This window comes from Rhodnius prolixus, unplaced genomic scaffold (genome assembly GCF_049639745.1).
Source record: "Rhodnius prolixus isolate KJV_2025 unplaced genomic scaffold, Rpr scaffold_7, whole genome shotgun sequence".
NCBI classification, from domain to species: Eukaryota; Metazoa; Arthropoda; class Insecta; order Hemiptera; family Reduviidae; genus Rhodnius; species Rhodnius prolixus.
Window position 1 is genome coordinate 16220466 of NW_027411582.1, and position 19981 is coordinate 16240446.

Sequence of the window (19981 nt, forward strand, 5' to 3'; positions counted from 1 at the left end):
TTCAACCAATTAGGACTTGTTTAATACGTATAATTCTATAATTCTTACTTACTAATGTTAGGCAGTTTCGCAGATATTGCACTTTAGATTAAAATGAAAACCATTTCTTTTCCAAAAACAAATTTTCTTGTAAAAGATTCGAAAAAAATTTAGATATATGAAATGTGTATACCATAATGTTCATTGAAAATTTTAACTGTAATGTTTCTATAATGGCTCAGAAAAAGAGTAAATCTATTTAAACAAAATAAAGTATTATTTCCAGTTGAAGAATTTGAATCAAATTTTGTGATCAGAAAGAATTTTCCTGAAAGAATTCCTTAAATTGAGGCACTTTTAAACCAGCAAATGTTAGGAGAATTCTAGGGTTTGAAATTGGGATTCTTGTTTTCAATTCCCGTACAAAAACAGTTCAGCTATTTTGGAAACAATAACATTCCCAGTATGCGCTTGTTTTGCTGAACGTTAAATAACTTAATTGACTGGGTGACTGGTTTTGTCATTTCAACCTGCAATTGACAAGATTTCTGTAAAGACGGATACCAATTGGAGATGTCATATTTACATCACTTCAGCCTCTGTTTACTTATTTCCTCTAGCTTGGACTGCAGGAAAGAAGTCAAGAAACAGTACAAATAAAAATATAAAAGTACCAACGTTAATAGTGAAATACAAAAATTAGTTCATGAATTCTAACTTTGCTTTATATCTCTCTATTAACGCAAAACAGTATTATTTTAACATGTGCTGCAATTACCTAAACATGCCTTATCAACTATTCAAATTCAAATATAAATCACCAATTTGAAATAATGACGACTAATAAGTTAGTAAGGATGTTAAAACATCCACATCGCAAAAACAGAGAATATGTTGCAAATTCTAAGAAATGTCTAAAGATAAAAAGAAGTTTATGGTGATGAATGTTTAACACGTGCGCGAGTTTTTGAGTGGTTCAAGCGTTTCCAAGATGGCCGAGAAGACGTCGGAGATGATGACCACCCGGGTCGCTCTTCCACGTCCAAAACGGTTGAAAATATCGATTATAATTGATCAATATTATAGTATGAGTGTTTGCTCAACTCCGTGAAAGAGTAAGGAAAAAAAACGACCCGATTTTGAGGAAGATCAAGTCACGGGGGTTCTCCATCAAGACAACGCGCCGGCTCACACTGCATTGTCTGTCAAGAACAGTGCCTAGCCAAGTACAACATCCGCCTTATTCGCCTGGCCCCAATGTTTGACTTTTATTTGGTACCCCAAAGTCAAATCTGCATTAAAAGGAACACAATTTCAGTACGTTGAAGCTGTGAAAGAAAAAGCGGCACGCGTCATGCAGGAGCTCACAGAGAAAGACTTCCAGCACTGTTTCGAACAATGGTAAATTCGCATGGAGCGTTGTAGGGATAGGGGAGGGGTGTATATTGAAGGTGATAATAACTAAATATGTATTAATTTAAAATAAAATGTTTTACAGCAATATTCTCATTATTTAATGGCCACACACATCTCGTATGATATGGATGTTATATTCCAGTTTCAAATCAGTTTCACAATTTGGAATTGTTCAATGCAGATTATGAATTTGTACAAAATGTAGTAACGAACGGGTTTACCTATTAAAAAGTAAATTAAAATTTATTTTAAACCTCATTCCTTGCACCAATTGTAGCAATTAAGTTTTATTATTATATTTTCGTATTCCCACCGAATTCCAATAGTACCATACTGCGCGCTTCCGAGAAGATTATTACATTATTTTAAACCCCTATATGCATTCCAATAAGAGCACAGATTCCTGATAACGGTATTTCGGTTTGTGGTTTCAATATTTATTTTTATTTTTTCGACCGCATAATATTAAACAAATAAGTTTTTATTAAATTATTAACCCATATATTCGACTAAAATATTTCATTATACATTTTTATAATACTTTTCTTTTTCGATCGTTTATATATATATATATATTTTTTTTATCAGTACTGAGAGAATATTGATTTGTTTTTAATACAGTACAAGTGAACTTTACAAACATATTTTCAACTTAAAAAGAAATAAAAGAATATTTTAAAATCCGTTTTAGTTCTCTCTGTTTCACCTTATTTTAGGGCAGCGTTTCCCAACCTGAGGTATGCGAGTTGCTGGTTGGTGGTATGCGAATAATAATCTAAATTCTAAGCTTCATTTCTTAAAAATGAACACATTTTCAGGAATTCTGAAAAGTACAAATAAAAACTGTAAATGTTTGAACATTAGACACTTACTTAATTTAAAAGCAAGATCTATAACCTCTTTTTTATATATATATAAAGGATTAGTTGGCAGGGTACGAGTCGTGTCGTTATGTTGATTAGGGTTGTAAGTGTTTGCCTGGTAAGTCCAACCTGGTGCTATGTAGAGAACGCCCCGGGGATGGTATTCTGTTTACTGCAGTGGACGAAGGCTAAGAGAGTGGGTACAGTTGGAAAACGTTAGTGGCTAGCGAACTGGGGGATAGAGAACGAGGCATGGTGGAGTGTTCTAACTTGCTTACCCACACTGGTCTCTATCCACACTAGCAAATTGTAATTCGCACCAGTTGTGCCAGGTGCTGAAGTAGTTTGTGAAAATAGGAGAAGCTTGAAACTCAGCGTGTCCACTGGCTGTTCCCATCTAAACCACAATCTTCATACGTACGTACTTAATGTACAAGGTAATGCGGCTCGGTCTGTATGATAGTGGTTAATTTAAAATGAAACTGTTTCCATCCTAAATATTTCAACCTGAAGGTTTCCTTCTGTAATAATTCTAAAAATATTACTGTTTATTTAATTTATATTATTTAAAAAAAGAAGACGTTCAGACAATTTTTGAAGGCAATTCAATTAAGTAGATTCAATGTTTTAAAAAATACTGAACATTTAGTTAATTCAAGTATTCACTAAGGCAGCGTTCCCAACTTTTTTTGGCTCGGGTACCACTTGGTAGTACATCATGCTAAATTTTACTTCGTAAAAATGATTGCATTTCGTGAAATTAGTTATCCCGAGTGCGTTATTTTACTATTATTATCTTTATTTGTATAGAGATACAATGTATCTGTTACAAAAGGAGTTCGAGTTTCGTGAAATTTCTTATCCCGAGTGCGTTATTTTACTATTATTATCTTTATTTGTATAGAGATACAATGTATCTGTTACAAAAGGAGTTCGAGTTTCGTGAAATTTCTTATCCCGAGTGCGTTATTTTACTATTATTATCTTTATTTGTATAGAGATACAATGTATCTGTTACAAAAGGAGTTCGAGTTTCGTGAAATTTCTTATCCCGAGTGCGTTATTTTACTATTATTATCTTTATTTGTATAGAGATACAATGTATCTGTTACAAAGGAGTTCTTGTTCACTTTGTAAAGTGTAAGATCTTAGTTTTAAAACTTTTTTTAAATAATTAAAAATTGTGTACATATTTTTCTCTTCAAAATTATTAATTAATTTACAAAATTCTTCTTTAGGATTATTATATCTGTTTATATGGAGTGGGATTCTAAAACTTTCAAAGACTGGACAATGTTTCCGGCTCGTTCTTATTGCACATTAAACAATGATCTTTGGGGTTTGATTGTATAAATGACATTATTGATGTTAAATTTAGTAACATAATTTATCTAAATATAGTTGACCAACATTTTGTAATAAATTTTGTGAATTCCAAAATATATCAAAACATAATGTTATTTACTTTATTTAAATCAGTTAAGTGTAAATGTTCCCTGTTTTATTATAGAAATATTAGTTTTGTGATATAAGCATTCTAATGAGCAATTCTAATTCTAAAAGGGGTTTGAAATCCCAATTATCATTTGTGTTTTCGGGTTTTGGAAAATACTCCATGAAAGAAAATTTTAATCCTGTTACGTAGGCGTACCACAGGTTGGGAAACGCTGAACTATGGGTACTAAAATTTTGCAAATAGAGTCTGTTAACAATGCTATGTGCTAAAACAAAACGAAAAATGTAACGTTGAAAAAGTTTAAATTTACATTTTTGAAACATTTTTAGAAATATTCACATCAGCCTTCTAAATACTCTAAAGGCACTACAGATAAATTAATTACTTTTGTTTCGGGCTGCTTGCAAGTCTTAAAGGAGGTAACTTACCAATGTACTTTAATTTTTTAGGGTTTTCTCTACAAGTAGATTTTGCTAAGTCATCTTTAATTTAAAAACGTTAAGTGCCTTTAAAATGCTAAGTAACTAAGTTGTAAAAAGCAATTTCGCCTTTTCCACTTATTAAAATCTTTACAGGGTTTAACTTTAATTATTTATTATTATTTCGCATTTAAAGAATGCTTGATAAAATTATCACTTCAGTCCTTAAGTTTTTTAAATCAACCATAAAATCTGAGCGCACGTTTAAGAACTACAAGCCTTTTTTGCAGAGCTAAAACAACGGAGAACTTGACGGAAGATTGCCTGTTTCTCAATAAACAAAAAATTTGTCTCTTCTTCTTTTAAAGATTTGCTTTCAAGTTTCATTTTTCCTTTGTGTAGTAGAATTTGCATAATGAGGTTCATGGTTTCTATTCCGGCCAGGTACACTTATTTATCTGCGAGCCTTCTTTCTGATAAAGCCTTCAATTGGTCGTCACTTAGGCTAATGTTCAAGAGAACCATTACAAAAAAATGTTTTCTTATGTTTGTAGATAAAAATTAATCATTTTATTAAGGATTCAAATTGGCGAGCAATAGGTCCTAATAAAAACACAGTTTTCTGTAACTAAACCAACCCGCATAGACACGCCCTGAAGAAGGCACAATATATTTGTCGAAACGTTGGTAAAAAGACGAGTTGTTGTTTTTATTTGGACCGATTGCTCGCCAATTTTGAATCCTTAATTTAATATTTTACGGTCATCAATACACAGGGTGGTTCAATTTAAGGCGGTTCAAATGCATTTCATGCTTAAACGGTTGATCTGAAATGGTAGAGGAAAAATTTGTTGCTCGTCACCTCTAGTTTCAGAATATGTGACTTGATTTTAGATTCCTGCCCGCATAAGCGGCTGACGCGCGACCAAAAGTGAGGGTTTGCAGTTGACCCCATTTTCATATACACCGTTTTAAGGAGTATAAAAAGTTAGAAAAGAAACCGGAAACCGCAATTCGATATCTTTAAAATTAAAGGTGCTAGGCCATTTCAAAATCTGGTATTTACTAATCATATTTCAATTTTTTAACTTGTTATCAAAGAGAAAGAAGAGCACGCGATAGGTCATTTTTATGTATTTTTTCATCCCCTTCTTACTAAAAATATTGCCAAGGCAGTAAAGCTAGTATTTTTCTTAATATCGGGAAATAAGTCGTTTTCCGAGTGATTTTCTAAGAAAAATCAAATGTTAAGAGCTTTAGATGTTCTCAAGCATACACAAAATGGCTAAAAATTAATTTTACATCTGTTACAAACAAGAAGGTTTAATAATTATTTGGTAATTTTGAGAGAGTTTCGTTTAATTACCAAAAATATTGGAAACCTTCTGCCACATATTTAAGTGATCAAATATCTTTCGTGTAAAGGATGAAACTTATTCCTTAATTTATCAAATAATGCACTTTACTCAACTTGTGAAGCATGTACTGTGCCTTCAAAAGTGCCTCCTCAGATACAGAGAGCAGTTGATAACCTCTTGGATAATCTGGCTTGCGAACTAGAGAAGGCACTTTTGAAGGCACAGTACATGCTTCCCCAAAATTACCAAATAATTATTAAACCTTGTTTGTAACAGATGTAAAATTAATTTTTAGCCATTTTCTATATGCTTGAGAACATCGAAAGCTCTTAACATTTGATTTTTCTTAGAAAAATCACTCGGAAAACTACTTATTTCCCCGATATTAAGAAAAATACTAGCTTTACTGCCTTGGCAATATTTTTTGGAGAAAGGGGATGAAAAAATACATAAACAATTATACATTATAATGTGGTTCCACTAGCGTGGGAAATATTCTGTATTTTAGGCGTTTCAATTCTTTTATAGGTTTGACACAAGTGATAAATATATACCTAAACTTTGATAATAACTCGGTTGCATTTTTTCAGATATTAATCCTAGGTACTTTTTCATTAAAACGAGAAAAATTGTAATACTGGGTATCGGTATTTCGTTAAACGTTAATGTAAATTAAAACTTCTATTGATTATATTAACTGTTTCTTTGAAAAAAATTAAAAAACCCTTTTATTTACAATCATAATCATAAATGCACTGCCGTTATTATTAACATTTCCTCACTCTTAGTACAGACAGTTTCTTCAGAAGTTGTACTACAACTACTAAATTTAAAAGAACTTGGGCATTTATAAATGATACCCTACTTTTATGCGATTGAGAGTGAACAGAGTAACATGGGCTCATCTGCGGTCTCTCAGCTGTCTATTTTCTGTTGAAAGTGTGAGCATTAGAAAGAAATAGAATAAATGATTGTATTGAAGAGTTGTACCAATTCCAGAGTATCATTACTCTTCCTTCAGGAGATCCAAAGGACATTTAAAGTTCATCCAGGACCCAGTTCGTCATTTATACACCACATCTTGTTGGTATATTTCACACATAAAAATCTTTGTTAATAATCAAACCACAATTTAAATGATACAAATTTCAATACAAAATAATTAAAAACCACAAAATTTATTCGATAAAATGGTTCTTTCGCTCAGATGATTTACTTCAAATTTGGAATTCAAGAACCATGCCTGGGCACACTTCTAAAACTTAGTCTGTTGTAATAAAGTATAAGTAAAATCATACAACTTTTATTAATAGCTATAACCAAAACAATTACCAAAATGGTTTATAAAACCTTTAACCAAAGTGTGTAGTTAAATTAAACAAGTGTCTCTGTTATCAATCATTGAAATCAACTGAAATTTTGGTATCGTTGAATTCTTCTACCTTCTTTTTACTATGATTATTATAATTATAATTAGATTTATTGATGCCCATCTAGCAATTTTCTTTTGTTTCAATTTTTTATAAACTTTTATCAGATATTTTAAAAGTTTGAAATAGATATAAAATATAGACAAATACAGAGAGAAGGTAATACTCGTAAATTGCCCATTGCTAACAAAGGAATATTTGCTCAATTTTAATAGTTAACTTCAAGCTTTAATTAAGAAGTTTATTCGCCATAAATAAATGTTGAATTAACAGTTGAATCTGCTGGATTGGTTGATTGATTTTATTCATTAATTGGCTGGTTTATCTTCAGGATATTTCTAACATATTTCTGTTGTCGTTTTTGAATGAAACTTCTGATATTTCTCGTTGAAAATACAATTTCGAAAACTGATACAGCACCTTACTCCTGCAAGCTGCAAGAAATTGTAAATAGTTCAAATTCAAGCTGAAAATAAAATAAGTTTAAGCTGAAAAGAGATTAAGTTTAGAAAATAAATGATAATTTTTCTTGCGTTTTAATTATACAATAAAGATGCGTGCTTCGGATGGATAAAATAAAGATTTTATAATTTGTTAATATACATATCTTGCTTGGCCAGAGGTTTCTTTTTTTAATTTTTTTATTTTTAGGAATCACAAATGTAATCTCAACCTCTCTTGAGAATGGACAGTATTGCCCGGGAGTTTTTCTCGACGTTCCTCTAGCTTTCGTTCGCGTCTGGCTCCCGGGGATTGCTCTCTCTAAACTCAAGAGCATCCTACCAAGTACATATACTTTCCTCATCCTTCAATCTTACCTTACTGGACGCTTTTTAAGTGTCGTCTGTGGAAATCCCTACTCATGTTACCCCAGTTCGTGCAGATGTTTCCCAGGAGAGTGTCCTTGGGCCTGTACTCTACACCATATACACTGCTGATATTCCTACCAATCCTCATACCTTCCTTTTTTTACTTATGCCGATGATACGGCAATCCTCTCTCCTCATAAAGATCCGGTCCTTGTCTATCGCTCCCTCCAATCCCATATAGAATCTCTTGAGCCCTTGGCTAAAGAAATGGAGAATTAAAATTAATGAAAGCAAATGTAATTACATTACATTCTCCTGAAGGCAACCTATTCTTCCACCCGTTTACCTAAACCTCACTCCTCTTCCCACAACAGATTGTGGTCAGTAACTGGGACTCTTCATGGACAAACGCCTAACCTGGCAATCCACATACTAGGCTCAAACGGAAAGAACTGAACAGACGATTCAAATTTCTCTCTAGACTTCTTGACAAACGATCTAAAACTCTCACTACAGAATAGACGACTTATCTACTCGTTTTGGCGCTACGTTGTTTACAAAAAAGGTAACAACAAGAACAACAAGAACAACAACAACAAGAAGAACAAGAACAAGAACATTTTTTGAAAAAGCCGTTTTTGCTCATTTTCGGCAACTTTTTTCTCGAAACCTATTAGATCTGGGTGGTTGCAAAAAAATTACAGTTATAAAGGAGGGTTTGGAGTAAGATTTAAAGAAAATTTGGGAATTTTATCTTTTATAGAAAAAGAGAAAAAAATTGTCAAAGTTGGGTGTTTTTCAACGTTACGCTTTTTCGTGCAGTTTTTGATGGTCAACCCTTATACAACTGTCCTACCGGACAGTTTTAATAGTGAACTATACCACTTTGGGAGTTTCACCAATGGGTTAATTCTCCTCTCATGTGTTCATGTATCTATTCTATGCATCATGTTGTAACAGCTTCACTTGTTGCAGAATTATACTGCAGTTGTGAAAATAAATAAAGTAAAAAAGAAAAAGAATCACAAAAAAGTTATTAACTCGTCTTACAGCAATAAAGTACAAATGTTTGTATTTTGTGCTATTCTTTTTAATTGAAATTCAAGTTAAATAAAATAAAAAAAGTAATATTTTAATTTAAGTGAGAAAATTTTTAAAAATAAGTTACAAAATGTAATACACAAAAGTAACTTTACTTAAAAACTATAACTCTATTTAAAGTTGTAGACTGCAACTCTAGAAGTTAAAGTTGAACAAAAGTAATCTACTTACTGTGTAATAATTTATAACATATTTTGTGGTTACATGAAAACTTCTTTCTTTATTAAAGGACAGTAAAGCTCCGCGGAGGATGAAGATAGTAAAAAGGCAAAAGAGAGGAGAAGTAGAAGAAGTAAAACATTTTTTTTTTTTGAAGGGGCAAGTGTGAAGAAGTTCACAATTTACTCCATATGTGGGTTTAGGACGTTGATGTGGCCAGATGAGAACAATAACCAGTGTCATGAAAACTGAATGAACTTGCTAGAGTTGGTAGAAAGAAAAAGGGCGTTCTGTGCCCTTTATAACTGAACACTGTAGTGAAGGCTATACTATATAGTGAAAGAGTTCATTCAGGGAGTTCATCATTAAATTGGGACTTGTAGGGCTGAAGGGGTTTAGGGGGAAAAAAAGGCTAGCCACTACATATCTTGTGAATCTTACCTATACAGACCCAACAAGCATTACCTTTATACTACCAACATTCTCCATTCATTTATGTATACATCAACAGTTTCTCTTTGTAAAGAACTTTTTCATAAACACTATTCTAGTTGGTCGTACCGCTTTGAAGGCGTAGAATAGCATGTAAAAGGTTAAAAGGTTACAAAAAGTATAAAATTTTGATCACCGAGACTATAAAAAAAATACTACATTAATTTCACAAAAACCTGTTTTGTAATTATTATCTTCTGAAAATGAAACTGCATAAAGGTAATTAGAGTACAGCATGTTCACAGAGGGAACTCAGTTGGATTTTCAGGAGCTGAAACCTCCCGAATGTTTATGAACTAAAAAAAATTCATGTTTTTCAGCAAGAAATGGTAGGAAAAGGAGGCAAGTAATCGTTACATAAGACTACATATATACATTATTTAGGAAATTACTGCTTTAAGACAAGTCTAAATGGCTTAAACTCTCCTATCTTGGTAAGAAACATGGATCCCTCTATTTTACGCATTCTATACGTAATTCTGTAAACTAAAAAATTGATAAACTGAAAAGATTATTACTGTTTACTAATAAACTTCAAATGTCGATAACTTTAATATCTACTTAAAGTCTCTAGAATAAAATCTAAATTCGTTTCTTTACTTGTGAAAGCTTTAATCTAAAATTGTGTCAAGAGTCGTTTAGATTCCAACTTAACTTTAATCAAATACTTCCCCATATTCTTTATGTAATCATCAACAATAAAAGGCTCAAATGCTTTTGATTTTCGCATTATAATTTTTTCAGTGTTGCAAAAAAAATTTGCATTGGAAATCTACAAATAAAAATATAACACATAAAAATGAATAACTAATATAAGAGGCATGTAACGTATGAAAGAAAACTATTTACTGTTAGTTCTTTTACTACTATCTCTTGAAGACTTAAAACATACATTTACTAGCCTACCATTAAGTAGAGAAATACTTAAATATATTCTAATACCACAGAGAATATCTTAATGGTTCTAGAGGCAATGAGAACCACTTGCATTTATAAAAACACGTGTAATCATGGTCATAAATAATAAAGCAAATTTGATTAACTGGTGTATTTGTTTTTAAAATAATAAAATAGTTATTTATTTAACAAGTGTGGAAAGTAGTACTTTTCCTCACGCGAGGCAGGGTTTGCACGCACGAGCGAGCGAAGCGATGCGAGTGCAAGTGCAAATTGCCGAGAGTGAGGAAAATACTTTACACTAGAGTTAAATATTATATTTTTTCTGCAACCATTTATTAACTAATAAAATTAAAAATTTCATTTTTACAGTCTACAAAAAGTAATTTATTTATTATAAACATTTATTGTTATATTACAATTATTTACATTACTTACGCATTTACATTACTTATTACATTTTCTGCTGTTTCTTTTATTGATGGAGGAGTGTTTTCTAAACAGGAATCACTAGAATCCATTTTAAATTTCTATAAGGTAACACTATAACCTTTTTAACTGTTATAATTAAAAATATCTAATTATTTATTAAAGTATTATTTTTATTTCTATATTCCTTTCAATTTTTATTTTATTTTTTAATATTCGTTTTTTAATTATTTAAATAAAATAAATTTAAATAAGCTTATTAGAGTTTTACAGAAAATATTTATGTTAATAACAAAACTTCTTATATCAAGGAAGCACAATAAAGTTTTTCCACTCACTTGTGCGGAAAGTGACACTAATGGGAATTTCCCCCCCACTAGTGTGGGAAGTTGGGCATTACACAGCTGATTTTAATTGAGTAATGAAAACTTCCCTACATGGTTGCAGAAAAAATATATTTATCTAGTTTGAAAAATGCAAATAAATACTGAATACAGTTTCTACTATACTTAAGTTAACAACTTTACTTGTGATTATCACAGAAGCAAATGATTCTAGAAGAGTCACAACCTATTGTTTCTTCACCGAATCAATTTCTGGTTCAGACTTTTCATCTGTCCTTAGACTGAGGTACTGGTCAAGTTCTTACCCCTTCACAACTTAATAGTGGTGTGGGGGAAGGCGTGGCTTCATGCTAGCATGTGAGCCATAGCATTTTAGGCTTTATTCGAGACAAGATAGTGGTTAAAAATGCAGAATTGGTAAGAGAATTAGGATGTAGAAGTCTGGATGAAAAGTCACTTTGAGTAGCGTTAAATCATACAAAACTGAAGAAATCTGTAAGCTATACTAAGATCATGGTTTAGTAGCTAAGTCGGATAAGTTAGGATTACCACATCTACAAGTTGTGTATTACATTTATATGCTTGCTAGATTGAACAAAGGTATTAGGAGCATCTAGTGATCTTGAACTCCTTTCATTTCTGGACACCCATAACCCATTTGCATCATTAGCGTTCATTTACGCCCAATTTTCCTGGCCACTAATAATATAATAATAATAATAATAAAGGTCTTTATTTCAATAACTATATACAATAATTTTGCACATTAGAAAAAGACTGACAGACATGACTCATGGTCGAAAGACCGTCTGAGTGTTTTCCTGGCCACTATCATCGTAGCGTATATTAACGCTGTTTTTACTGGCCACTATCACCGTAGCGTATATATACGCTCAATTTTACTGGCCACTGTCATCGTAGCGTATATTTACACTCAATTATCCTGGCCGCTATCATCGTAGCGTATATTATATACGCTGTTTTACTGGCCACTATCACCGTAGCGTATATATACGCTTAATTTTACTGGCCACTATCATCGTAGCGTATACAACTGTTCGCTCATTTTTGTTTTGGTCACTATCATTATTCATTAGCTAGAAAAAAGAAATGGAGGTTGTTGCAGATGAAAGTAGTAATTCGGTTTATATTTGTTGACTTTAAATGACACGACCTTTAATATCGATTTTATTTATATAAAAATTGTGTTTACAAATAATGCTGTGAAGGAGTAGTACAACGAGAGAGCATGAACAATAATATGAATAACATATAATTAACAAAAAAAAATTGTTGATAAGGACCTTCTTTATAATACTTCCTTATGATGCAAACGGGTTAAAGGATTTATGAAGATGAAAACAAGGCCATACTTTTTGCCCAATTAATAATACCAATCAGTTATAGACAAATTGGAAATCATTAACCAAAGAAGCACAAATACTTTCTCGAAAAAAAACAAACTAATTGTGTTATATTAGGGAAGAGTTTCAATTAATTAGTTGGAATTTAGTGGAACAAGAAAAAAAATAAAATTAGAGTAACAGTTGGAAATAAATACATTTCCCCAGGGAGCTGAACCTCAAGAAGTCCAGACAATTTGTAGTCCAATTAGAGTTGTGTATGTTACTATTTCTTAGTAAAGCTGTAATTAGTGGGTATGTACTGCGGAGATAGAAAGACTTTTTTTGCTATCCTTTCATGGCCATATTCTAGATGATTGCTTCCGTCGTCTCTACTTCTACAGTAAACCATACTTTCTTACTGATCGAACAGTTTCTTGGCTCATTACGGCAGTTATATTGTTGTCATATTGCTTTATTCAGCGCCATATTTGTTAGTGTTTATAAATTTCTATAATTTTTGTTTGTAGTAGGATTTATTCTGTGAAATAATTTCGGCCAAAATCTTAAAATATGAAGCTTAAATTGTCGTCCTAAAACAGAACAGCAATTTTAATATTTCTGCGACTATTCTGTTATTTCGTAACAAATATATTGTAAAGTTTTAACTCAACCGCACTAACGAAACTCTACTCACTAACTGACTAACCGCCCAACTGGCTAACTCTACTGAACTCCAACTCCCTGACTCTCTCCAACTTGTGACTGACTGCAACTCCAACTGCGACTCCCCCACTCCAACTGGGACTGCCCCACTCTAACTCCGTCTGTCTCACTCCAACTCCGTCTGTCTCACTCCCACCTGCCTCTCACTGGCTGGGGAAAACACATACTGCCCCCACCCCAACTGGGGCCTCTCCCATAGCTTACTTTTACACAGTGGTGGACCGTTATAGGCTACGGTCACTAAACTCCTAGAACAATCTAGCCCCCTTTCTTCTCCGGCTCAGGTAAAGCCTGGCCTTTTGTTTACACAGTGGTGGACCGTTACAGACTTTGGTCAGCCAACTCCCAGAACAATCTAGGCCTTTCTTCTCTGCTCAGGTCAACTTCTTTACAATATGCTATTACACGTTTTTTTCAGGAAACCCAACATAATACGTGTGTCCCATCATCATTTCTCATTCATCATTCTTTTTTATCAAGAAAGTTTAATTATTTATATTTTTAGAAAATGATTATTATAATTATTTAAAAGAAGCACTCAGCTTTTTTTTTTAAATATTTTTTTCCTAAAGAAAATCATGGGTTAAGAGAAGAAAATTTTTTAAAAGAACGCTGCTATAATAAGATGCAAAAACTTGTTTGTTAATGTCATCACAAGAACGACTGCTTTTTTCTACAACTACGCTATTAAAAGGAAGTTATGCGAAGCTGAATTGTTGCGTCAAAATACTATCCTATCTAAAAGTTTGCAAGGACTCTTATCATTTCCTCTTTTAGCTTCGCAAACAATTTTTTTATATTTTTTTTCCTCCACCTCTCAAGCCCGTTTCATCTTTTTTGACTATTCCCACCCTAGAAAAAGTTTACCTCTTATCACTTGGGTTTATTTATTTACTCACTTGAAATTAGCGCATTCTAGTTGTACCAGTAGGAAACTGTAATACTTCCACAATTAGAAAGGCAAAAAAAAAATACATCAATTTGTTTTATAAAATGATTGTATTTTTTTTTTAATTAGATATCGTTGTATGTATATTTTTCTTGGTACATCCAACAGCAGCACTAATTATTTTGTATGTCTACCATCTCTTGGTAGCCTTTTATTTTTATATTCAGAACTCTCGTTGGTTTCAGAAATCGTTTTCATATAATGGCAAAACATTTCATCAGAAATGTATGTCTTCTCTAATGAACTGTCTATTATTACAACTATGGCGTCAATATTACTACTACCATTTTAATTATATTACCAACTTTGAGTTTTGATTACGTGATTGGTGGGTGTTGTAAGTTCTGTCAAGTTTACAATTAATTGGTTTAGATTCCCTCGTTATGATTCTTGCATTTATTCAGTTCAGTCTTTAAATAAAATTCTAGGTAATCTGTCTATTTGATTCTTCAGTGTTCTGTTTTCTGTTGTGGTGCTTATGTTGCCTCATTCGTGTTTTCAAATTCTATGAAATTTGTCTACGTTTACAAGGCTGAGCCGATATGGATTTGTGATTTGTTTTTGTTTTGTTCTATTATGTAAACACAAAATAGAATTGCTTTTATAAATAGACACAAAACTTAATTATAAGAACTATTTCAAAACTACTTGGTGGAAACATCTTGCTCACAAATTTTTAAGTTATAAAATTTAATAAAAAAAAAAAAAATCTAGATTATGTTTTACAAAGGTTTTAATTTATATCCTACAGTTGTAATTATGTAGGCGCTGTTGATCATTAGCAACAAAGTGTTAAATGAGTTATTCAAATTTTTGCAAATGACTCCGAACAGTAGGCAAGCCTTTTGTTAAAACAAATTAGTAGTAGATTGAAACTGGCAGTTCAATAATACAAATGAAGTAAAATTGGTGGTCTGAATTAAAATTTGTAATAAGGAGCTTTATTTAGAGGCAAAAATCAATCATTCACAAAAAAGAAACTCTTAATTTTAAGAGGAAAAGAGATATTTTGATATTCTAACAATATTTATCTGATAAGACGCAAATATGGTTCAACTTCAATTTACCTAATTATAATTTAAAGATGACAACATTTGACTCTTAAAACATACATTTGTTTATTAACTTTACTAAAAATACAGTAAACAGAAAAAAAATCAAAACTAAACTAATGTATAAGTGCTACTTTTCTAATTATCTGTATAGAAATATAATCTGATAATTGCAGATATTAATTTGCTTTATCGGAACAAATCGATTGAAACACTCGAATTCAACTACGTAGTACTCGAATTCGACAATTGCATGCTTCATGATTGGCGCTTAATGAATGCATAAGCTTTTGTTTTCTATAATTAGGCAATCCTTTTTTAAAATACGCTGAATTCTTTTAAAAATGGACTTTAAAAAAATCAACCTTTCTAATGTTATTATTTTGAACTTAGTTCCAATTATAGAAGAAAAAGTAAGTTAAAAAATCTTTTTGAAAGTGAATAGACGACAACCTTGTAAGATAACATTAATTTGAAAGCTTCCAAGAATAGAAATATATAAACAAATATAAGGGGAAAAGCCAGAAGAAAATGCAAGCTTTGTGATCAACTAAATCTTGTTAAGTTACAAAGAAATGTTTATCTTTGCTAAAACAACTTTTTCTTTTGTTCTTGGGTATATAACCTTTATGTACTGAGTTCTTCGATTATAACAAACAAGTATTTATGTTTAATGTTTGCTTTTATTTTGAAATATATATAACATATTAATAAAACATAAACAAAGATAACAAATTGTTTGTAAAATTATGTTGTTTTGATAGTTGTTAATGTATTATACATTTTGTTTAATAGTCCGAACATGAAACTAATAAATTTATGAGTTTGTTTGTTTATTTTAACTAATATTTTTCTTTAAAATAATGGTTTTGCAACATTATTATTGTTTGTTAGTTTGATTGCATCCTCGTTCTCGTTTATTGTATTTTAAGTCTAGTTGAGATTTAAGTTTAGCTCGTTAAAAACAAGATTGTTTGATAACTGAACTGAATTTTTACGGGAACTGAATGTTTTTAACTGTAAAGAATCAAAGAAACTTTTTGAGCTGTCTAGGTTGTATAAGATGAGAGGAGCCTTCAGGCAGATTTATGTTGGGACAATTTTCAGAGCAAACTAGACCATCCTCCTCCGACAGAATACACGTCCAGAGAGGCAGCGATAAAGAAATAGAGTCTCTAGTCTTCCATCACTGTAAGATCTCGACCATCACGAAATCTTTCCAAAAACATGAACGTAGGTAGGAGAACCTTGCAAAGGAATAGTTCAGGATTCCATGATACCATTTTGTTGTAAGATCAAGCTCTCCTATCCTTAAAGTCCTGAAAAGAGAAGGACACAAGCATTGTCCGGCGGTTACTCCACAACCTTCAGACGTCGAATGCCACTTACCAAACTGTTACAGGCGAAGATGGTTTTCCGTACCGTATGGTTTTCAGGGATACCGCTAGAAGTCTAGTGGCCACTATAATCTGTACTGAACTCAAGATTCCATTAGTGTTGTTTACAATTAATTTTTTTTTAAATATACACTTTATTATCTGAGGTCATTAGCGCCTGATATTCTGATCAAAGCCTGACTTTTCTGGTTAGTGTTCTCTCGTTACTTCAGTCCAGTTAACTTTTTCTTTTTTTTTTTGGCATTGGCTACCGCCATACAGCCAGCATCGTCTAGGTGCTTATCACTAGAATATCACTCACTCTCCATTCTTACCTACAAATACATTCGCTTCACACATTCATCATTCTACTATATACTGCTATTTACATAAACCTTACAACTAATGGATGGATCAGTACTCTATATTCCGGCCATCCTTATAGCTTAACTGAAATTAAAATCCCGTAATCCTTCTCTAAGCATTTTCTTCCATTCATTCTAATTCGGCTATAGCTTTTAAATACATTCATATTTCATTGCTAGCTCTGCTATCGACTTAAGCACATAAATGTTGGTGGAGAATATAATGTCTTCGTAGCGAAATGGTGCATCTAAATACCTGTATATATCGTCAAACATTCGTTTCCTTTCTACCACATAACGTGGACATATCATTATTAAATGTTTGAAATCCTCCTCCTCATTGCAATCTACGCAATGTTGATTGCAATCCTTTTGTTGATCCTGTGAAGATACGATCCGCACACCGCGTGGTTCGCTCTCAGCCTGCTTATTGTCGTAACAACCCATTTATTAGTGACAGTTCCCTTAAACCATGGTTGTCTAGGTAACTGATCTGCCATAGTTTTATAGAATCTACCTTTATCACCATTATTGTAATCTGTCTGCCATTTTTGTAGTGCTGCTTTTGCAATTATACCCTTGATATCGGTGTGTGGTAATTTATAATTAGCCATTTCCCCACTATTGGTGGCTTCCTTTGCAAGTGTATCAACAATTTAATTCTCTTTTGTACCACAATGACCCCTTACCCACAAAAAATTAATGCAGACCAGTTAACTTAAAAAACAACGCCCTTCGCTACTCCTACATTATTGCTAGATTATAATTAAATAATCTGGCACCGAATACTAGTTGGATTTTTTTAAAAAAATATATAATTATTCTACCGAATGATCAATTACAGGCAGTAAATCCCCTTTAAAGTCATTTACATAGTTTATAATTTGACCATGAAACTGGTTTGACCAAGTAATCAAAGTGTAATTGATTAGTTAATTGAAACTCGAGGGAATAGCATTCAGCGTTAATTGAAGAAAAAAGAAAAAAACGAAATGTTGGTTGGTTCATTGGATTATCTGTCTTGGCTAATTTTAATTCGATTCAATTAATTATAAAATTTATATTTCAGCACTATCACAAGTCTCACCGCTTTTTCCTGGTCTATTTTCGAAGCTCTTAGGAATCATCTCACAGTTTACCTCAGGAGAAGGTTATGTTCTAGGCAAAACTTATTGAATGTGAACTCTTATTTTATTTATTTTAATTTAAGGCGCATTAACATCCAGTCTTGACTCCCGGAGTCTTATCAGAACAATGCTGAAATACTCTCTCGCTAAAGAAACACTGACTTATCAAACACAGTGATTTTTTAGAAGCCCCTAGGAATAGTAAAATTTAAGAGTAGCGCGCCTTGATTTGAACCCAGAATCAACTGAACCAATTCCTTTCCTTTCAAACTTCATTAGTTCGACGTTTCTGATATATTTAGGGACATTCTTCATGGAAAAAAAAGACACATAACCATAAGTTCTTTGCCATTTAGTTATAAAATTGGTACATTGAACTGATTAAGCTGTTACATCGGTCGAAAATGTAAGCTCTAACCTAGTAATACTGACCAATAAATACAGTTCCAAACTAAACAAAGACAAAAAATTGACATTATATTTGTAAAACTACCATCAGAGGGGGGCTGCCGACAACGCCACACAGCCTGAATGTTAGGTTATAGTCTAGGAAGGTTTAGCGTCATTTTAGAGTGTTTACGTTACAGTTTTTCATAGTGTTTAACGACGGTGAAATATCACTAGTAATTTAATTATTCTTTACAGGTATTTTATTGTTTTAATTATTTATGTATGTATGCATTAATGTTTTGTATTAATTTATTTATAAAATTATATTCTTTACAGAATAATAAAATCTGTTTTTGAAAACCGTCTTACATATAGTTGAAGTGGAGGACTTGATATTCCTCTGAGTAAAATATGAATCCCACAAATTGGGCAGGTCTTCTCACTGGACTGAGAAAAAAACTTGAGGCGAAAACGTATTGGCATCTGCAGATTCTGTAGAGAAAGATGAAGTATACTTGAAAATTCCTGCTGATTAAGTGTGATGCCCATTATCCAATGATTTAGGCTTGGGGGGAAGTTATTATGTGCTCTAGGAGGTTTTATAAACTCCAAAGAACCCTCTTAAACTAAAGGAAGGTGTTTGTAAGTATTTGGTATGGTGAGGTGTGAAGTGTTACCCCAAGCGTAACGAAGAAGTGCATCGATTATTCGTAGCTTCTAAGTGTTCTAAGGAACCTCAGAAGCAGAACTTTTGAATTCTGAAACTAGAAACCAGGAAAAAACAAAGTATAAAACAAATAAAAATACGTGGAAAACGTAAAACTAATAATCCCAACAGAAGCATGCAAACTTGAATAATGTATTGTAGTTGCAATGCATGCATGCGCTATAAAATTTTATATTTATTTTAATATATTATTTATTTTAATACTATAATACTTGGTGTTCGTTTGTAAAAAGGCATTGAAACTTTAGTAAAGTATTAGTGGGTTGAAATGGAGGGGGGAGTTGTATGTTGGTTGAGTGTTACTGCGCAGGAGCAGCTGATATACAGCTGACCTGACGACAGTGGCCACCTAGACCCGGCAGTAGCATTACATCGCTATTCGCTCCCTCTCTCTCATTTTCTCTATCTCTCTCTGTATTCATTATACATATATCTATATATACACGTATACATATATTATATATGCTCCTTTTTTTTTAAATTCAGTTATTTATTTATTTTTTCTTGACATATAGAAAAGTTTTTAAAAAAAAGAAAAGACAAAACACTCTGTACATAAACATAGCATATGCAGTACACACATTTATAATACGTGTTTTCCCTTTTAAATTTATGAAAAGTTTAAACGATTAAATTCATCAATCACACATTAAACTATAAAACAGAAAAAACTACAAAAAAAATTGTTCCTAACTTAGTCCAGTCGACCGACAAATTACAGGTAAATCTTTAAAAAAAAAAAATTGAAAATCAACGTGTTTGTGTTTTGAAGTG

At 32.1% G+C, this 19981-nt stretch overlaps 1 protein-coding gene across 8 annotated transcripts in view; it reads left to right on the forward strand.

The window, feature by feature from the left end:
• The window catches only part of cpx (synaptic transmission protein complexin), a 1020744-nt gene that overhangs the window by 261451 nt on the left and 739312 nt on the right, over positions 1 to 19981 (forward strand). For 2 of the 8 annotated variants that reach the window (XM_074114281.1, XM_074114280.1), the window contains exon 1: positions 19524 to 19928. The exons of 2 other annotated variants lie outside the window; for them this stretch is intronic. The gene's annotated coding sequence lies outside the window, so the exon portion shown is untranslated. Of the gene's footprint in view, positions 1 to 19523; positions 19929 to 19981 lie in introns of those variants that run through there. 4 more of the 8 variants (XM_074114284.1, XM_074114285.1, XR_012454131.1 and 1 more) reach the window with 3 other exon arrangements.